Below are 20,839 nucleotides of genomic sequence, written 5' to 3' on the forward strand. Positions count from 1 at the left end.
TAATGTGATTCCCCCCAACTGGAAGGTTGGTCATGTGGGAATGCAGTCCTCAGGCTGAGATAAATGTCCCATATCCCTGCTCTAGCAAAACAGTAAGGTCTGGAGGTTCCATAAGGAACTACAGGACCAGGATAATATGGGGGCATCTCTGCTAGTCCCAGATACTTCATCATCCCCACATAGATTTGGTCCTGAGAGACCGAGGGAAAGGTGGGCTCCTTTAGGGTAGAAGCATCTGCTTGGCTTCCAGTTTTCCAGCTTTGTGGAAACTATTGTCGTGAGCCAACATGAGAGACGCTTAACGCTCATCTTAAGTTGGCAGTGTTTTTTGTTCGTTGGGTTTCTTAGTTGTTTTTTAAGGAAATTTATGATAATACTTGGCTTTGTTTAGTGTAGGGGGGGAGCTCAGGTTGGGGGGGTGTTTTGGGGTGCAGATTTTATTGTGTAGTTTCCAAATTTGCTTGTATGCCTCAAACGTTTGGTGAGCCGATGCCCCCCCCCCCGCTATCCTATTCCTAAAGGAGTAGACATTGCACTCAGCATCCAGTAAGTGCTCTCTCTCTCCCTCCAAATATTGTAATCCTGGAGGAGAAAAAAAATTAATCAAATATTAATCTGTGATTGTGCCGCCTTATTTTGTCAATAGTTTCCACCCACCCTTGATAAGGTCTAAAATAGAAAGCTATTATTCTTCAGATTGTGCGGTAGGGTTGGGAAAGACTGGATGGTAAACAAATCTCAAGTTCATATTTCTTTTGCCATGTGCTCACAAGGTGACATTAGGCATGTTACCACTCCTTCAGCCTCAGTCCTACATCTGCAGGGTTTTGTAAGTATTGACACCACTGTGTGAAGCAGTGGCGTAGCGTGGGGGGTGCAGGGGGGGCCGGTCGCACCGGGCGCAACATCTGGGGGTTAGGGTTAGGGGGCACAAATCCACGGGTTAGGGGGCGCAAATCCACGTGTTAGGGGGCGCAAATTACTTGCCTTGCCCCGGGTGCTGACAACCCACGCTACGCCACTGGTGTGAAGTGCTTTGGATGGTCTAGGGGAGTTTTTAATGGTTGATGTTTTAATGTATTTTTAGCCTTCTGCTGGAAGCCGCCCAGAGTGGCTGGGGAAACCCAGCTAGATGGGCAGGGTAGAAATAATAAATTATTATTATTATTAAAATATTAGATATCATTATTGGTCTGGACAATTGTTTTTTCTCCTTATGAGGTGCTCTTCTTGGTTTTATTTCCTACCGGCAAAACAGCATTTTAGTTAGTCATTTTAGATCTGGAAATAGTTCAGTAGGACTTCAATGTACCAAATAGCATACAGGATTGCATCCTGCAACTTCGCTGTAAATTAAATTCATTTGCTTGCCTCTTAATTAACCACTTCCTTAGTGCCGTCAAAATACCTACCTTTGGTATGTGCTTTTGTCTAAGTTTTTTTTTTAAATTTTTGGTAAGTCTTGGTCTATATTTTGTCAGCTCTGTCCAGTCATTGGTCTCCTGGTGCTCAGCAAATGCATGGTGGGAAAGCAGGGGCACAGATGCTGTCCTTGCCACAAACATTCCCACTGGCTCTGTTAAGTTGTGGGTGAACATATTTGACAACACAGCGATTCTTCAAACAGCTCTTGTTTATTCACAGTCCAGAACAGAACTGAACCGAAGGGCTCAGTCAGCCTGCTTATATAGAGCTCCAGTACAACATAACTGTAACAATTTTCTAAAACTATCCAATCACTGAACGTAACTTTCGATCCCTTATTTGCATAACTATCTACAGTATCCCCCTGCTGGCCCAGGGTGAGAACTTCAGTACATAACAGGCTCCACTTCAGATCTCTGCATACTGAATGTGAAGACCTGAAGGGGTATTCTAAGTGCTGAAGATGTTCGGAATCCCTCCTAAGACCTTTTTGCTGAACATGCAAAGATTGGGAGTGGAGCAGGCAAGGCTGTGGCCTCTCCTGATCTATGTGATCTTTAAATACAAGTAGACCTAATGGCTAAGTAGGTCTTTTTCTCAGAGCAACAGAATTTAGTTTGACTTTCTTTTTTGTGGTGCACTAAAGGGCTCTACTGAGGAATCAACCCACAATTCTATGCTAGGTAAAATGGGTGGTCGGTTCTTCTGTAGAGCACTTTAATAATAATAATAATAATAATAATAATAATAATAATAATAATAATTTTTTATTTATACCCCGCCCTCCCCAGCCAAGGCCGGGCTCAGAGCGGCTTACAAGCAATAATAAAAACACTTTAGTGTTGCTGGAGCATGCCTATCCCATAATTTGACCAGGATGCTCTCCTCGTCTCCACCAGGAGCCGTGAATTGAGTATTGTGGGCCAAGGTAAGGTTAAACAGGTGCCCTCACGACTACTGAAGGCTTAAAAAAAATTTCCAGCAGGCATTCTGATTTTAATAGTTTTATAAATAATTTTTTATTAGTTTTTACACATATTTTCCTGCATAACATCCTTTTAAACATCATTTTGAATTTTTTTGGCTATCACAGCCTGAGACTTCCTTCAACCTCGACTGATGGTTTTCTAAAGTCTTTCTAATTATGCATTTTGTTACTATAGTTATTGCTATAAACTCAAATTTCCAATACATCTATTCTTAATTCTCTTCACAATAATTTATAAATTACTCCTTACAAAACTTCTTTTAACCCTACAAACGATGTCAATTGATTACGATTGCTTTCCAGATATGTCGAAAACTTCTTCCATTCCTTTAGGAAAGTCTGGTCCTGCTGGTTCTGAATTTTCCCTGTTTTAACTCATTTTTTGTTTTCATTGCATTGAGCTTCTTGTGTACCACTTAGCAGTGTTAGAAACTCAGATATATAAGCTAGGTGCCAAATAGGTCCTTAAACCAGGGTTAAAGTCGCCAAATCGCAATGTCTAGTTGCCATTTTGGGGCAAGACAGCTCTAAAGTTTTATTTTCCAAATGATGGACTGACTGATTATCAGACAGTATATATGTGAACTGTCACTGGATAAAGAGACTTTTCTTCTTGAAGTTCTCCAAGTTCTTAACCTAGCTCAAGGTTGTCACGTAAGCTAGATGTTTAGGTGACATCCTTCAGCTAAGTTAAGAACTTGGAGAACTTAAAGAAGAAAAGTCACTTTATCCAGTAACAGTCCATATATATACTGTCTGATTCCTGCCTCTTTTTCTTAATGCTTCTCCCACTGTGGTCTATGATTATGATTTTTGCAGGTTTTTGTGGTGCTTCAAATACATATATTGGGGGGGGGGGTAATTATGACTCTAGCATACTACCTTGAACTCTTGTTGTCGTAAAGGTAAAGGGACCCCTGACCATTAGGTCCAGTTGTGACCGACTCTGGGGTTGCGGTGCTCACCTTGCTTTATTGGCCGAGGGAGCCGGCATACAGCTTCCGGGTCATGTGGCCAGCACGACTAAGCCGCTTCTGGAGAACCAGAGCAGCGCACGGAAATGCTGTTTACCTTCCCGCCGGAGTGGTACCTATTTATCTACTTGCACTTTGTGCTTTCGAACTGCTAGGTGGGCAGGAGCAGGGACTGAGCAACGGGAGCTCACCCCGTCGCAGGGATTCGAACCGCCGACCTTCTGATCAGCAAGCCCAAGAGGCCCAAGAGCGCCACCCGCGTCCCATAAGACATGGTTACCCACCCACAAACCATGTGCACCCATACATGTGCACAAACGTGCCCTCTCTCTCCCCACCCAGCACTTCGGGTTGAAAAACATATTTCACATTTGGAAGCCTATTTGCTCACATGGTGGCATGTAATCTTCCTGGAGCTTGCAGCTGGGGAAGGAGGGTTTTTCCGTCCCCCTCCAGCTGCACTTTCCAGGAAGAACATTCCACCCACCCCCACAATTAGGCGTGAACAAATTAGACTCCGGGAACCAGCGGGTGACTTTTTCCCCCAAGCCTAATTGCAGTGTGAGGGCAGTTTCGGGGTGTGTGCACACAGCGAAGCGGGAGGGGAAGGCGAACATTTGCTTCTTCATCTTGAGGAGCGGTTCATAGAATCATAGACCTGGAGAGCTGGAGGAATCTCAGCTAGAGCATCCATGAAAGATGACCATCCAACTCTGCTTAAAAACCTCCAAGGAAGGTCCACAATCTCTCGAGGGAGTCTGTTGCAATGTCAAACAGCTCTTACTCTCAGAAAGTTCTTCCTGATGTTTAGTCAGAATCTCCTTTCTTGTAACTTGAATCCATTTATTCGGGTCCTAGCCTCCGGAGCAGGTGAAAACAAGCTTGCTCCATCTTCTTGCTGTGAGCTAGACGGGAAGGTGTCATGGGCCACATTCAACCTGTGGACCAATGGTTTCTCTGCATTTCAATAAGCATGACAGTACTACATCTGCGGCTTGTACGTGTGGCAAATGTATTTTGGTAGAAGGTAATTAATATATGCGTATTACTAAAAATGCTCTTTTTTTTGCAACTCTTAATTATTTCAGCATTTGTTATTAGATTTCCACCCACTATCACTGCTGAAATAAATGAGCATTTGTTTAATCAACAGTGGTCTTGTTACTTCATGTAGCTTACTAGTTATCCTAAACAGTTTATTTCCTATATTGGTGTTTACTATTTTGCAACAGTTCTCCTCTCTGGTTATCCACGTTTTTGGTTCCAAGTTATTCAGTAGCCACCTAATTTTTCCTTATAAGCCATTCCCTCTTGGTTTCTCTTCTAGGAAGTGCCTGCAATTTACATTTATAAAAGTCAATATTTAAGTATTGCACTTACAATATCCCATCTTTATTGTGCATCAGCAATGGTCTATTGAGCACATTGGAAGTTGTTTTGTGCAAGATTTGTTGAAATGAACAGCAGCTGCACAAGAGGCCGGGTTCAGCAATATATATTTCTAGAATGTTTAAATTGTGTTGCTTTTGATTTTATGTCACTTGAATATTGCTTAATTGATATAATGATAGGCTACTTTGAGAGCTTCCTAAGAAGCAGGGACAAAAGGTTGTTAGGTAAATATGCAATGTTGGAGAACTTTGTGAGGGATCAAGTCTATTACAACAACAACAACAATCTTTATTATGGTCCAGAGACCCAACAGATCTATTAAGATCCTTTGAACAGTAAATAGATTTGCAACTTTCAGTTCCGATGGCACCTGTGCATTTATAACGTACAGTTTGAGCCAGAGGGTTTTTTTCCTCCAAACCATTTTCACATTAGAAACTCATTCCTAGTGTTCATTTCCCAGAATCATATCCAGGACAACTATTCCCCACTACATTTTTATTTTATTTTTTTGCCATACCGCCGTACAGATTTTGCCTGCTTGTGTTTTATATTATTTTCTCTCGTATGTATTTGTTTGGAATTTTTTCCAGCCTAGAATGTTTGATTTTTCGCCATATTTTTTTAACCTTCCCTGATCCGTTTGCCTTGTTGCTCTTCTGGTTATTGCCCTATTGTTTACGACGTGTCCCAGATTAATGCCGCCTGTAAATTTTAGCTATGTTCCATTGACCCTCGTCACATTGAAATAATTCAGCATCTTGTTAAAACAAATACCAGTGGAACTTCTGATACTTGTGGTATACCCCCAACCATTCTCCCTGCCTTGGTACCTTATTGTTTTTCATAACTGTGAATGCTTTAGGGCTGCCCATCATTTGCGTGCTGAGTGGGTGGGTGGGTGCCTTGCAGCATTAGAGAAATTGTGTCTGCTGTTGCATTTGTCTGAAAGCTGCATTTTATTACTTTAACAGCTTCCATGCACCCACATTGCCTCTTCTTCCCTCCAGACAAACACTGTTGTAAACTGAGATAATTTTTTCTTGCCTTTGGGCATGGTCATGTCATTTCCCCCTTTTTGAATTCCTCCACCAGCTCCCAGTTCCCCTCTACTGCCTCAGACCTCATGCCACAAGCTTGTAATAGTTCAGGCTTCTATGCTTGGCGCAGATGTTAACACCTCTGTATCTTTGCAAGCCTTTAGAAGTGGCTGTCCCCTTCTTTGCTCTGTTGCCCATGTGTGCAATGGGTCTGTTTGAATAACTGTTCTATAAAATGTCCTCTTTCAGTTTGGGAAAGTATGTTTTGAGAGGTGGTGTAGAAGTAAATAACTTATATTTATTTTATTAATTTTTCAAACTTAGTACTTTGCCATCATGACCTAGTGGGCTTTGAGTAGATTTCTTGCCTGGAAAGGTGGTGTGTGTGTGTGTGTGTGTACACATACGGTGGCTCACAACACTTCATCCCTATATAGCATTGTCAAGAGACTCAAGATAGGATGCAACTGTAATTGTACTGCAGACACTGCATTGCAGAGGGTTGGACTAGATGGTCCTGGAGGTCCCTTTCAACTCTACAGTTCTGTGATTCTGTAATTCTATGAACAGGGTAACTTTCTGGATAACACTAAATAGCTGGATCCACTTCAGTCTGGGTTCAGGATTGGTTTCAGGACTGAATCAGCCTTGGTGGCTCTGGTGAGTGGCCTTCATTCAGAGAGGGATGAGGAATTGTGACCTATTAACTCTTTCTCATTCTCTCAGTGGCCTTTGGCCATGGAAAAATAATAATAATTATTATAAAAAATAATAAATAAATTTTTATTTATACCCCGCCCTTCCCTGTTTAAAAACCAGGCTCAGGGCAGCTAACAGCAAATATAAAACATTGATTAAAATGCGACTTAAAAACAGCATAAAACAGCATAAAATACAACATAAAATGCAGCATCAATATGAATAAAATTCAAAAATTCAGAGGCCATTTTTTTTGGGGGGGGGACAGGTCTAACTGGCCAAGTTGGTCCTACTAGGGCCAGCAAGGAGACCAGGGAAGAATTTAAATGTGGGGTCCCAGAAAGGGTTTCTTCATAGGAAAGGGAAGGGAAAAGGGGATAGAGGATCAGGCTAATTCAAATTGAAGGCTAGGCAGAATAGCTCTGTCTTACAAGCCCGGCGGAAGGAGATCAAGTCCTGCAGGGCCCTAGTCTTGTGGGACAGAGCATTCCACCAGGTTGGAGCCATCACTGAAAAAGCCCTGGCCCTGGTGGAGGATAGTCTGGCTCCCTTAGGGCCCGGGACCTTTAAGCTATTATTATTCATGGACCTTAGGGTCCTCTGCGGGACATACCAGGAGAGGCGGTCCCGTAAGTACGAGGGTCCTAGGTGTTCTCCTGGATTGCCTGGGTGAAGGCTCAACATTCCAGTGGTTCTGTTCTTACGATTGAATCTAGACGAGAGGACTAGTGGAGTGTTCTGTTCCCCTTGGCATTTGTGCCATGATGTTCCACAAGCACCATTTCATCCCTGATGCCTTAAAGCCCACTGGGAATGGTCCTTAGGAGATTTCCAGCACTGTTTCTCCATAACATCTGAACCAGGAGGGGTTGCAAGCCATGGACCCGTGCCTCACTGCTGTGGCGAACCCTTATGCACCATATTGATCACCACAATTATCTGGAAGAGTGCTGCCAGGTGTTCCCCATGTCACAGCAGCCCAACTGGCCTCATCTGGAAGCCAGACAGTTAGCACTGACGGTCCTATGTTGTGGAGCACTCTTCCAGCAGAAGTTTGGCAGGCTACTGACTTTCACATGTGTCTTGAAGACCTCTTATGTTGATGGGACTATGCAGCTCTTTAAAGATTATTTTTGTTCTGTTTCGTTGGTGCTGTGTGTTTTTTTCTTTATGTGCTGTGAATGTGATAGTTTACGTAAGTTAGTAGTATGCAAATACTTCTGTTGATAATAAAATTAACAAGTCTTTCATAGAGTTGGAAGGGACCCTGATAATCATCTAGCGCAATGCAGGAATATGCAGCTATCCCAGATGGGGATGGAACCTGCAACCTTGGTGTCAGTAGCACCATGTTCTAACCTCCTGAACTATCCAGGCTGAGCTTAGTTGATTGCATTCATGCAAGTGTAGGGAAGCCCATGGTGCCCCAGACATTGCTGGAAAACAGCCCCCTTCCCCCCTGACTGAGGCTGATTGTACGGAACAGTGGTACCTCGGGTTACATACGCTTCAGGTTACATACTCTGCTAACCGAGATATAGTGCTTCAGGTTAAGAACTTTGCTTCAGGATAAGAACAGAAATCGGGCTCCGGCGGCACGGCAGCAGGAGGAGGCCCCATTAGTTAAAGTGGTTCTTCAGGTTAAGAACAGTTTCAGGTTAAGAACGGACCTCCGGAACGAATTAATACTTAACCCGAGGTACCACTGTAGTTACAGCCCAGCAGCTGGAGGGCTTTAATGTCTTCCTCACTTGTAAGCCACACTCGTGTGCAATATTCAACCTGCTATGTTGTTTTCGTTCCGCTTTTTAACAGCTGGTGTAGGACTGTTTACTTTGGTGCTATTTTTGCGCAGGTGATTGCAGTGTGAACAATATGCCACGGTTACCTTTGAACATGGGAGTGGTGGTGGTAGCTGGATGGACCTGTTTGGTGCTGTTCCTTTTTGCCTTTAGGGGGAGAAGCAGCTCTGGGAAGCAGGTGACTCCCGCCCCCCCCCCCATTTCTCAGCCGGCCGTTTAAATGGTCAGCCCTAATTTCAAAACAGTCTTCCTTATTTCTGATACTTGCATGTAAGCACTAAGGCGAGCAACTGCAAGGACTTAAAAAAATGTGTGACGTGTGTATAGCCATGCAGAACTTTGGAGAAGGCTCAGGTGGGACTCTCAGAGATCAAGCTGTGCCATGGAGACACCGGGAGATGGTTTGTGTGTTTGGAGGACCCAGAAGAATAGAGTTCAAGAGCAAGCCCCAGATCTCAGTATCTCATGCCACTGCAATATAAGGGGGAAGGCAGAGGCTGTTCCTGGAAGAGGCTGTAGTGACACCAACTTCACAGTGCCCTGTGGAGGGAACCACCTGCACAGGTGTCCATGGTCACCCGTGTTTATACGAGGGGAGGAGAGAAGGTGTGGAACCACACCACCCTTTTGCATTGCTCATGGTCATCGTTGCCGCATGACATGGAATCATGCAGTGACTAGGAGGGATGCAGCACAATGCTAATTGCCAAATGGGCATGAGGGGCAATTTCATTTAAAACAAATAGAGGTGCAGTGATGGAAGAGTTGGAAAGGACCCCTTGGCCATCTAGTCTAACCCCCAACAATGAATAATAATAATAATAATAATAATAATAATAATAATAATAATATCTTTATTGTCATTGCCCCCTCTCAGGGACAACGAAATTACTTGACTGCTCCATAAAAACACTAATTAAAACAATACAGTATAGTACAGCAAGGAAGATTAGATGACTTTCAAAGTCCAGGCTTCCCATTCAGGGCTGAGATCGCTCTGGAGAAGAAGCTGTTCTTAAGACGGCTCGTTCTTGTCTTCATCGTCCTGTATCTCCGTCCCGACGGCAGGAGCTCGAAGAGACAGTGACCAGGATGCGATGGATCTTTTACTATGTCCAGTGCCTTCTTATGGCACCTTGTGGCATAAATCTGCTCTAAGGTGGAAAGTGGGCAGCCAACAATGCTCTCTGCTGCCTTAACAACTCTGCACAACCCCATCCTGTCCTGGGTAGTACAGCTTCCGTACCACACACATAAGCCATAAGTGAGCACGCTCTCAATGGCACAGTGATAGAAGGCAAGCAGCAGTTTCTGCGGAAGATGGTTTTTCCTTAGAATTCTCAAAAAGTACAGTCTCTGCTGCGCCTTCTTCACAAGCCCCCTTGTGTTGACACTCCAGGACAGATCGTCTTGTAATTCAATGCCCAAAAATCTGAACGTTGTTACCCTCTCCACATAGACCCCATCAATCAAAAGTGGCTGCATATTGCTCTTCTGTCTCCTGAAGTCCACCACAAGCTCCTTTGTCTTCCTTGTATTTATGAGCAAGTTGTTAGCTCTGCACCACTCTTTCAGCCGCTCCACCTCATCTCTATAGTCCATTTCACCCTCCCTTTCAGGGATGAGCCCAATCACGGTTGTGTCATCTGCAAATTTGACAACCCTATTACTAGGGTGAGCAGCGACACAATCGTACGTGTAGAGAATATAAAGGAGCGGACTGAGTACGCATCCCTGTGGTGTTCCTATGTTAGTCTTAAGCATTTTAGAGGTATAAGGGCCCAACCGAACCCAATGAAATCTCAACTGAAGTTACTATTCACTTCTATGTCAAAAAGTAAAACGCTTCACTTGGGGACACTGTTGAGCTAAGGGCCAAGTTTTCCCTGATGACAATTTTTCCCCAGCTAGAGGGCTGTCATACTCTCAAAATATCCTTGAAATATACAAAGTGGCCGCCGAGACCATATAACACCAGTTCTGAAAGACCTACGTTGGCTCCCAGTACGTTTCCGAGCACAATTCAAAGTGTTGGTGCTGACCTTTAAAGCCCTAAACGGCCTTAGCCCTGTATACTCGAAGGAGCGTCTCCACCCCCATCGTCCAGCCCAGACACTGAGGTCCAGCTCCGAGGGCCTTCTAGCGGTTCCTTCCCTCCAAGAAGTGAGGTTACAGGGAACCAGGCAGAGGGCCTTCTCGGTGGTGGCCCTGTGGAATGCCCTCCCATCAGATGTCAAGGAAATAAACAACTATCTGACTTTTAGAAGACATCTGAATGCAGCCCTGTTTTTAATGTTTTATTGTTTTATTGTTATTAATATTCTGTTGGGAGCTGCCCAGAGTGGCTGGGGAAACCCAGCCAGATGGGCGGGGTATAAATAGTAAATTATTATTATTATTATTATTATTATTATTATTATTATTATTATACACAGGTCCTCCCTGCAGAGAAACCTGGCCTGTCATAATGAGGGGAATTTAAGGAGCTTAAAACAGAATCATAAGATCTAGCAGTCAGCTTTGTGTCCCTGAAGTCCTCTGGAATTAAAAAAAAGGACTCTACTTTATTCCATGCAAACAGGCATGGTGAGACTTTCCTCTCTAGGCAGTGAGTCCCACAGAGTGGATGCTACCAGTTGGAAAATCCCTGCTTCTTGGGAGGGCAGCAGGCTCTGCGCTGAACATTGTTTGATGCAGTGGGGACTGAAAACATTTTACTGCCTGCAGCATAACATGCATTATGCCCTCCTTAGTAAAAATATAAGAATAAACCAAATAGTTTGCATTTTGCTGCTCTTTAATTCTATCACAATATCCTCTGCCTGGGGTGAGTGGCCTTGCTTTGCCTAATTATAGTGCTGGCTCTGGTTTGATGAAGGGAAGTTGTCTCTAAGGTATTCTCCACCCGGACTAAATGCTAAATGCTACCACTGAATGATCAGTATTTTGTGTGTTTTGACTATTTAAAATTATATATAACTTGTTCTGATGTCAAATTGAGCTCAAGAATTTATTTAAAACAGTAATTTCATTCACAACAATAAATAAACAACAGAAAACAATCAACAACAATATTAAAGCAAGGAGGAGCTGACTGCCATTTTATTGCATTGCAGAGTTAACAATTCATAAATCCCTAAGGAACATGACCAGGTCTTACCTGGTGTTGAAAAGGAGTCAAGGTTGGTGCCAGATAAATATTTTAGGGGAGGGTGTTTAGCATTTAGGGCACCACCATAGAAATGGGTGTTTTTTATCTATATATCCCAGGGTTCTGTGCAAATAATTTTTTATTCACGTTAATAGTTTGTCCTTGGATAGTGAATGTTGCATTGGAGTGTAATTTTTTTTTGAGGGGGGGAACAAGCATTTTTTCCTCCTTTTCACTTCCAGAATACTCTGCATATGTGGGACTGTACATGCAAATTGTAGGGGCTGCCTTACAGAAGTCTGTGAAGACGGGGATTCCCTCCGAACCATTGTTATCCGGAGCTGGGGAAGGGTCACTTCATTGTGTCTGATAAAATACTGTGAATGGGGAATGGGTCTTGGAATGCTGGGGGCAGAGCGGATGCCATGGGAATGTGTATCCAATTATGTTCTATGGACTGCGCTGTGGTCTGGAATAGGGGTCCTTTCTTGTGATGCAAAACATCTGGCATCCATAAAGTGCTTTCTTTTCCTTTGTCACACATGCACATGCAGTCATGCTTCTCAGTACGATGGTGCAAAATAATCGGTCGGGAGTTTCTGTGAGAAATGGATTTGGGAGATGGGGAGGGGGGGATGTCCCTTCTGCAGCCAGGAGCTAAGTTACCAAGGATTTCCGAGAACTGGAAAGGAGATGTGTTTCTGTTGGAGTTTAATATGAGCATACTTTTGAGTGTCTGTGGATAAACGGCAAAGTAGGGTGACTGGATGAAGGACAGAGGAGGGGTCAGCAGGGGGCCGGTCCACTGTCCCTCAGACCTTGTAGGGGGGGGCAGACTATTTTTTTAAAAAATGAACGAATTCCTATGCCCCACAAATATCCCAGAGATGCATTTTAAATAAAAGGACACATTCTACTCATGTAAAAGCACACTGATTCCCGGACGGTCCGCGGGCTGGATTTAGAAGGCGATTGGGTCGCATCCGGCCCCTGGGCCTTAGTTTGCCTACCCATGTCTTAGAGGAAAGAGAGCAATGCAGGAAACTGGTTTGTCCTTTTCCACACTGTTTCACTGAGCAAAAATTCAACTGCTACAGCTCCCGGATGTTTTTGCATGGCTGTGACACACACTAGCATCCTTGAGTTGCTCTTCACGAACAGCAACAGTAAGTGGACATTTATCCCTATAGTTGCCACCCCCTTTTCTTGCATTTATATTTCACTTTTTTCTCTCATGGTTGAATCCAAGGTAATGTGCACATGGTTCCTGGGCAGTCATCCATCCAGACTTCATACCCTCACAGTGTTCAAAACTCCCATTGTTCTAGGAGCATTTTGCAACAAGGAATTTCATTAAGGCGAATAGTTTCTGCGCTCTGGGCGCCATACTGTGCCTAAGATTTCAGATTAAAACTGCAGAGTGGAAGGAAAGGACGATCTTTTTCTGCCTCCCCACTTCCAGCTACCCTCTGAAAATTGGAGAAGAGACCCCCTTAAGAATATTAGTGGGGTGGGCAAGGGAAGGACTAGACCATGCGAAAAATGAACATAACATTTTAGCTGCAGTTCATTCATTTTCAGCTTTGTATTCTTGTCATAAAGAAGCACGCCTAGACATTCAGTTGTTGTGCCCCTAACTTAGGTTTTAAGGTGCCATTTAGCTCCTAGCTTTCCTATCAGTTTCTAACGCTGTACCCTCAGATCCCCTAGGGGAAATGTACTCTGTCCATGTGTGCAATCTGCTAAACTATCCCCATCATCAGGAGAATTAAGATTGGCAAACTCTGGACTGCTCTGTGTTTTTATTAATTTAAAGGATTTCCACTCTGTTCTTTAGAGTGGCTTGCAGAAACCAGTAGTGCAGCAGTCCCTGTCGCCAGACTTAATGGCCTAAAAAAATGACATATAAAAGAGATGGGAAGAAAGGAGTTGGGGAAGGAAGCTCAGGCAACAGTTCTTAAAAGTTACCATTCTTGCAATGCATCTGAATACAGGCAACACCCCATTTGTGCTTGTTTAGCATGTGTGCGACCACTGACGTGCATTACGTTCAACACCGGAAGGGGGCGAGGCAGAAAGAATGGGGCAGGCTTATGCGTCTCCTGCTGGCGCACGTGGTGCCTTGAAACTTAACCCCCGTGTAACTGGGGACTAGCCTGTAGTTATGTCTAGTTATGGCTTGGAGAGTGGGCCCTCCTCTGGAGAACTGCCATCGTCCCTGATCAGAACCGGGAGCAGAGCAGGTGACAACGTTCAGGCCAAGTTGTTGTTGTTTAGTCGTGTCCGACTCTTTGTGACCCCCTGGACCAGAGCACGCCAGGCACTCCTGTCTTCCACTGCCGCCTGCAGTTTGATCAAACTCATGCTGGTAGCTTCGAGAACACTGTCCCACCATCTCGTCCTCCGTCGTCCCTTTCTCCTTGTGCGCTCCATCTTTCCCAACATCAGGGTCTTTTCCAGGGAGTTTTCTCTTCTCATGAGGTGGCCAAAGTATTGGAGCCTCAGCTTCAGGATCTGTCCTTCCAGTGAGCACTCAGGGCTGATTTCCTTCAGAATGGAGAGGTTTGATCTTCTTGCAGTCCATGGGACTCTCAAGAGTCTCCTCCAGCACCATCATTCAAAAGCATCAATTCTTCTGCGATCAGCCATCTTTATGGTCCAGCTCTCACTTCCATACATCACTACTGGGAAAACCATAGCTTTAACTATACGGACCTTTGTTGGCAAAGTGATGTCTCTGCTTTTTAAGATGCTGTCTAGGTTTGTCATTGGTTTTCTCCCAAGAAGCAGGCGTCTTTTAATTTCGTGGCTGCTGTCAGGCCAAGAAGGCAGGACAAATCCTGCCACACCATTCTTCCTGCAGGCAGCCGATGGATCAATTTTTTTCTGCCCCTCATATGGCATTTATCTATAGCTCAAACTTGTAGGCAGTGCAGTTAGAGTTCTGCTGCAGTGGGTGGAATTAGAGAAATCTGAAGAAGGAACTTTTCTTCCATTTTGTTCTGCACATGGTCTTGAGCATCAGAAGTGGTAAGCAAGGAGCCCATTTAGCCCAAGGCTGTGCCAAAGCTTTCTTTCCAAACTTTTCCAGTAGCTCAGTGGGGTGGGGGCAAATAGAAGTGCCCTGGAAAGAGGCCAGTGGGGTGAGGGGAGAACTTTGGAGGTTTTTTTGTGGGGTGGGGGCAATGCTTGCATTCTTAAATTTTATGAGGTGCCAGAGTGCTCTTTTTCTTCCTTTTTACAATGCTGAGAAACTCCCCAGACACGTTCCCTGTGGCACAAAGCATCACCTCCCGGCTGTGCTTCTGTAATGACTGTGTGACTACATGACGTTGCCTGAACATATAGTCATTACAGAAAGTGTAGAAAATGCCGCCAACAGGTAATCTTTTGTGAGAAAAGCCCTGAACCACAGAGAGGTCGTGCAGTGAGTTTTCAAAAAGGGAAACATACGGTTCTTCCATCTGTATTTAAGAATAAAAGTACAACCTCCTTCTCCCTCCTGCAGCTTCACCAAATTGTCTGTGGTCCCCTTGAAAGTGTGGAGAGCAAAGGTTTATTTTGAAAGTTGGGGATGGGGATCTGCACTGTGTTAGTATGGGGGCTGTAATTCTGCTGAATTATTGGGGGGGGGAGGAGATAATTTGGCTTCTGAAAACTCAGCATTGTCTTGAAAAAATAAGCCAGAAACCTTCTTGCATCTGTAGTTTTTAAAAAATTTTGTTTGATAAAATTTCAGAAGCTAAGTAAGATTTCCGTTTCCAGATTTCAGTGTCCCACCTCTTTCCATGAGCAGCAAAACCAGAACAAAATATGCAAAAAGTATGGGTTGTTTTTTTAAAAAGGGCATGCATATAAATGTGCATTAATTCATATAATCCAACTTTTCCTGCTGCAAGGTTGTTGCTCTTTTCTGTTTCTTTTATTGCTTTTTTTATTTGGATACAGTGTGCCCATACTATTGGTTACTTTTGAGCGCTCAATAAAAGGCAGATTTTATTTCTATCTATAGCAATAAGCCCTTGAGTGTTACAGAATTAATCTTATTGGTGATGCCCTCATATTAGTGGCAAGTAAGCCCTGCTTATTTTAAGCGCTTCCCACCAGTGTCGCTTACCCCGGGCGCGGTGAAAACACTTGATCCCACATGCAGTAGCAGCTGTTGTTAATATGCCTGTGTAGTTTTTGACTTTATAAACTGCCTAAAACTGGAAGTTAATAGCGCTTCTGTATATCAGCACTGTTAATATTCCTATTAAAAAATGGAATGCAAGTTCCAATTGTTTTATCTTGTGCTACACTATCATACATAGTTATGCTATGATTATTTCCCAAAAGAATACCAGCACAGTTGGCTGTGTGTGTGCTTAAGTCCACTGAAATTACTAAGGCACGCAGAACAGTCCTTAATATTATTAAAGCCTAGTTCTGAGGATGTAAGCCTGTGTGTTGGAGCTACATCTGTTCAGACGGCAGGTGGAGGCCGATATGTCTGCATCTCAGGTAGGGGATGAGAAAGAGCGTGGATATCGGTCCATGTACGCCTTCTCCTGCATGGACAGATGGTTTCAGAGACAAAGTGCAATGGGCATGGTATAGTGGAGCCATGTTCTGCTCCAAGAGGGAACTTAGTGCTCTTACAATTCACATTTATTATTTCTTAATTGCTGTGTTCTTCTGAAAAGAGAGAACCCTGTTAGGCTATTAGGGTACCGTATTTTCCCGTGCACAAGATGATATTTTTTTCCTTAGAAATAATAGGCAAAAATTCTGGCTCGTCCTATACATGGATAGCAGAGGGGGGATGGGCGATTGGTGGCAGCAGCCAGCAGGAAATAGTCAGTGGCGAAGCATGCAACTTCCACTGGCATGCTGGTGATTGGCGGGGGTGAGCCCCCCAGTAAAAGCTCAACAACTCTGGGCAATCTCCCCCCCCCCAAAAAACTCAACAACTTGGGGCAATTTCTACCCCAAAAATCTTTGTTGCATTCCAAAAAATAGGGGGCCTGTTATACACAGAAAAATACGGTATACAGTAGACCTTCGGGTTACGTTACTCTTGAGTAACGCAAACTTCGGGCATCTCTAATGCAGGTGTAGCTAGAGCAGAGGTCTCCAAAGGTTGTGTTGACAGAGCACGCCAGGCACTCCTGTCTTCCACTGGCTCCCGCAATCTGGTCAAACTCATGCTGGTAGCTTCGAGAACACTGTCCAACCATCTCGTCCTCTGTCGTCCCCTTCTCCTTGTGCCATCCATCTTTCCCAACATCAGGGTCTTTTCCAGGGAGTCTTCTCTTCTCATGAGGTGGCCAAAGTATTGGAGTCTCAGCTTCAGGATCTGTCCTTCCTCGAGTAATGTAAACTTCAGGTTGCAAAAGCAGCAAACCCGGAAGTATACTTTTGGGTTTCGCCGCTCGCACATGCACAGAAGCAGGCCTCTGGGTACAGATTTTTTTGGGTGCACACGGACCCCCGGAACGAATTAAATTCATATCCAGAGGGTCCACTGTATCAGATCCCTTCCAATATTTGCTATGAGCCCAGTATTTTATCTAGGTTGTTCCTGATTTCTTTTTTACCTCTAGGGCTCCTTGATAACCCAATGAAAATTTCTGGATTGATGGGTTTTATCTCTTCTCCAGCCACAGATTTGTCTCTAGTAGGCACTCTGATATATAGTGACAGAAATGCTCTCTTGTATGTGCCCTTTTGGGACTGAAATAACTTTTTGGGGTCCAATAATAGTTTTTATGTTGGACTGTCTTTTGGGAATGTTTTTAAATTAGTTTTTGCTACTTACATTTTATGTCAAAATCAGTCATATTCTTCCTTCTAAGCATGAGGACTGTGAGGTAGTGTGCATAGAAACCAGGAAAAAACCACCTTTATTTAAATTAAGAGGAATTGCAATTATTTGTTTGTTTGGAATATTTATATCTTGCCTTTCCAACAAAACATTGCTCAAGGTGGCTATAAAAACATCAATTAAAATATACTGTAAACATCACAGTCAAGGAAACCAACCAAAATAAAGACAGCCCCTCACCATATCTTTAAGCAGCAGAAAGCATAGAATTAAAATCAGTCAGATACTCGAATGCCATCAAAAGGTGTGAGGCCAAGCAGCGAAGGTAAAAAATTCCAAAATCTGGGTGTGACCACTTCAAAAGGCTCTTTTGTGTTCCCACCAAACTCACTTTTGACATCTGCAGCACTCAGATAAATGACCTGTCTTCCTAGCCAGTGCTTTTTTTTTAAGAAAAAAAGGGGCAGGTACTGTGTACCTTTGAGTACCCCCCAAAAAACCACACTGCTCCCTTCCCATCAGAATGAGCTACACAGGACCCTAGGTTTGTAAGCTTCTGTCTGTAGCTCCTAGCAGGGACTTTTAAAAATTTGCAATCTCCATCTTGGAAATGGGTCTGTAAATGGACATCAGTTTATAGTTTTATAACTGTATAAAAATGCAGTTTTTGTACTTTTAAACATTTCCCCTTTGTCTCTTACGCCCCTTGCTTTGTGATCGTTTGGATCCTACTATTGATATTGGAGAAATTGTCTTTTATAAATATTTTTGTCAGAAAAGGGAAGGGAGCGTGCTTCCGCTATATGAGTTTTCGTAAACGTTGGCATATGTAGAAATCATAATAGTACGTATGGGAAGACTGTATGTCTAGATGAAAGTGGGATGTTTGTTCCTTTTTGTGTTCATCCAGTTTAGGAAACCAGTCAAATAAGGGCTGAAAGGGGTGGTTGGGTAATCCAAGTGTTTTTCCTTTGATTTCTGGCCAGAATAAATGTCTTACTGCAGTTGCACTTCCACCACAAATGACTTAACAGTCAGCTTCCACTTCATAGCATGTAAACGACATTGAGTTCTACTTCAACCACATCAGCTAGCACTTCATGCACCTTTGTATGTTCATTCTAGCGTGCAACTGTACAAAAAGAAAAGAAACAAGAGGAGAAAATATAAAAGTTTCCCTTTTAGTGCACTATATAATTTTCAAATCTTACACGCAATTGCTGACACTTACTTCCCCTTTTCAAAACGTCTCCTAGAAATCTTGGGCAAATTTTAAAGTTTAGTTGATCCATTACATTTTGACACAGTTGAAAGTGAGGTCAACTATTACATTTTCTGCCTGAAAAGCCCAACGTAGATACAGTGGAACCTTGGTTCTCAGACTTAATTCGTTTCGGAAGTCCATTCGACTTCCGAAACTGTTCGGAAACCAAGGCGCGGCTTCCGATTGGCTGCAGGAGCTTCCTGCACTCAAGCAGAAGCCGCGTTGGAAGTTCGGCTTCCGAAAAATGTTTGAAAACCGGAACACTTACTTCTGGGTTTTCAACGTTCGGGAACCGATTTGTTTGACAACTAAGCCGTTCGAGAACCAAGGTATGACTGGAGTGTGAAGGCACTCTGTGATGGAGGAGGGATGCAGGACGTCTCTGTGTGCAGGTGAGACATTGGATTGTTGGATTGTAAAGCACTTCAGGGTGCTTCAAGGGAGGAGACGTGTACATTAAATAAATAATAAAATGTGTGATGGTCCCTAATGTGGGCTGGACTGCTGAATGACTGGGGTTAGGCAGTTGATTGTGTGGACAAGTGCAGTATTTTACTTCTCCGCTTCCTCTCTTGGGAGACCTGCTCATTCCTGGACATTTCTAGGGCAGAAGCTGAACATGCCACCAGTTAATGCAGTGACTATGTTCCTGTAAGGCCCAGAATATTTTGCTTAAAAGTCCTAATCTTGGAGTATCAATCGGATACCTGGGGGATGGGGAGATACGGTGTTACCTCGGGTTACGAACTTAATTCGTTCCGGAGGTCCATTCTTAACCCGAAACTGTTCTTAACCTGAGGCGCGCTTTCGCTCATGGGGCCTCTTGCTGCCGCCGTGCCGCCGGTGCACGATTTCCGTTCTCATCCTGGGGCAAAGTTCTCAATCTGAGGTACTACTTCCGGGTTAGCGGAGTTTGTAACCCAAAGTGTTTGTAGCCCGAGGTACCACTGTACTTTTAAAATGGCCACATTCACTGTAACATTTGCCCTCCAGTTGATGGCCCACTGAGGAGTAGAGGTTCTCTTCTCATCTGTTATTTATTTATTTGCCTTTTATTACATGCATATCCCCCATTTTCTCCAAGGAGCTCAACGTGGCATGCCCGCTCCTCCCACTTTCCATTTTATCCTCACAACTCTGTGACATAGATTATGCTGAGAGATGGTGAGTGACTGACCCAAGCTCACTCAGGGAGCCTTGAACCCTGGTCTCATAAGGTCCTAGTCCACTACATCACACATTTCCATGAACAAATATTCCGATTTCTTCCCTTATTTGCTAGGCTAAGCCTGTATTCCAACTATTGATGTTCCCTGTTGTGAGCATGTTCCATTAACAGCTGCTACAATTTTAGCACCATATTCTCTCTTAATTCCCCACACTGTCTTTTCTCTCAGAATAATTACTTGTTGAAATGTGTAATTTTTTTCAGTGAAAATACTGGAAGAGTTGCGGTCTCAGCCGTTGGCCCCCCAAAGACTTCTATAGAAAGGTCTTCAACTTTTCCAGTTTAGGCATTTGAGTCATGCTAGAGCGTGGACAAAAAAGTTTGCATGGTAAGGTTGCCATACATCCGGAATTTCCTGGACACATATGGGAAAAAGCTCGACTTAGGGCAAAAATTTTTAAAAAAACCTCAACAACGTTGCCAAAACAACAACTTTTCACTATTTGAAATATGGCACCTCACCTGGGTTGTATGGAATATTGAAAACTGGCTTTTATAAGAAATGTATTCCTTTATGCAACAGCTGTGGCCAGAATATTAGTGCCGAAAAATGAGAAAACAGACAAAATACCAGAATTACTAGAATGGAGAGCCAAAATTTTTGAATTTGCGGAAATGGCAAAGTTAATAGCATGAATTAGAGGTTGTCCCAATCAAAAAATCTATAAAGAGTGGGAATGTGTAAAGGTTTACATGAAAAGAGTTGGTTTTGGAGCTTAAAAATTAACATGCAATAGCCTAAGGGGTGCAAGGAGATAGGATAATATCATAATAAAGATGGAACAACAAATATAAACTGTGGGTAATGCAACAACAACAAAAAACAGTATTTAAAGAAGATCGCGCATGGGTTGAGGGAAGCAATGGGTCTTGGGGGAGGGTGGGAGATGAGGGTGCTAATTGAAAAATTGTCAAAGATATATATAGGATTGAAGGGGTTGAAAATAAGGAATTACAACAAGGAGACAAACATTAAGGAATATTAAAGTAATGGAATCTGAGAAGAGAGTAGTAGAAATGAAAACATGAGACTCAAGGTTTTGCCATATATGATTTGATTTTGGATGTGA

At 43.4% G+C, this 20,839-nt stretch overlaps 1 protein-coding gene across 3 annotated transcripts in view; it reads left to right on the forward strand.

Annotated features, from left to right (window-relative positions):
* Window positions 1–20,839, forward strand: part of NTF3 (neurotrophin 3) — a 61,730-nt gene that overhangs the window by 12,511 nt on the left and 28,380 nt on the right. The window contains exon 1 of one of the 3 annotated variants that reach the window (XM_083616016.1): window positions 4,167–4,414. The exons of the other annotated variants lie outside the window; for them this stretch is intronic. The gene's annotated coding sequence lies outside the window, so the exon portion shown is untranslated. Of the gene's footprint in view, window positions 1–4,166; window positions 4,415–20,839 lie in introns of those variants that run through there. 3 annotated transcript variants of the gene reach the window in all.

The sequence above is a fragment of the Podarcis filfolensis genome (genome assembly GCF_964270895.1).
Source record: "Podarcis filfolensis genome assembly, chromosome: 5".
Classification (NCBI taxonomy): domain Eukaryota; kingdom Metazoa; phylum Chordata; class Lepidosauria; order Squamata; family Lacertidae; genus Podarcis; species Podarcis filfolensis.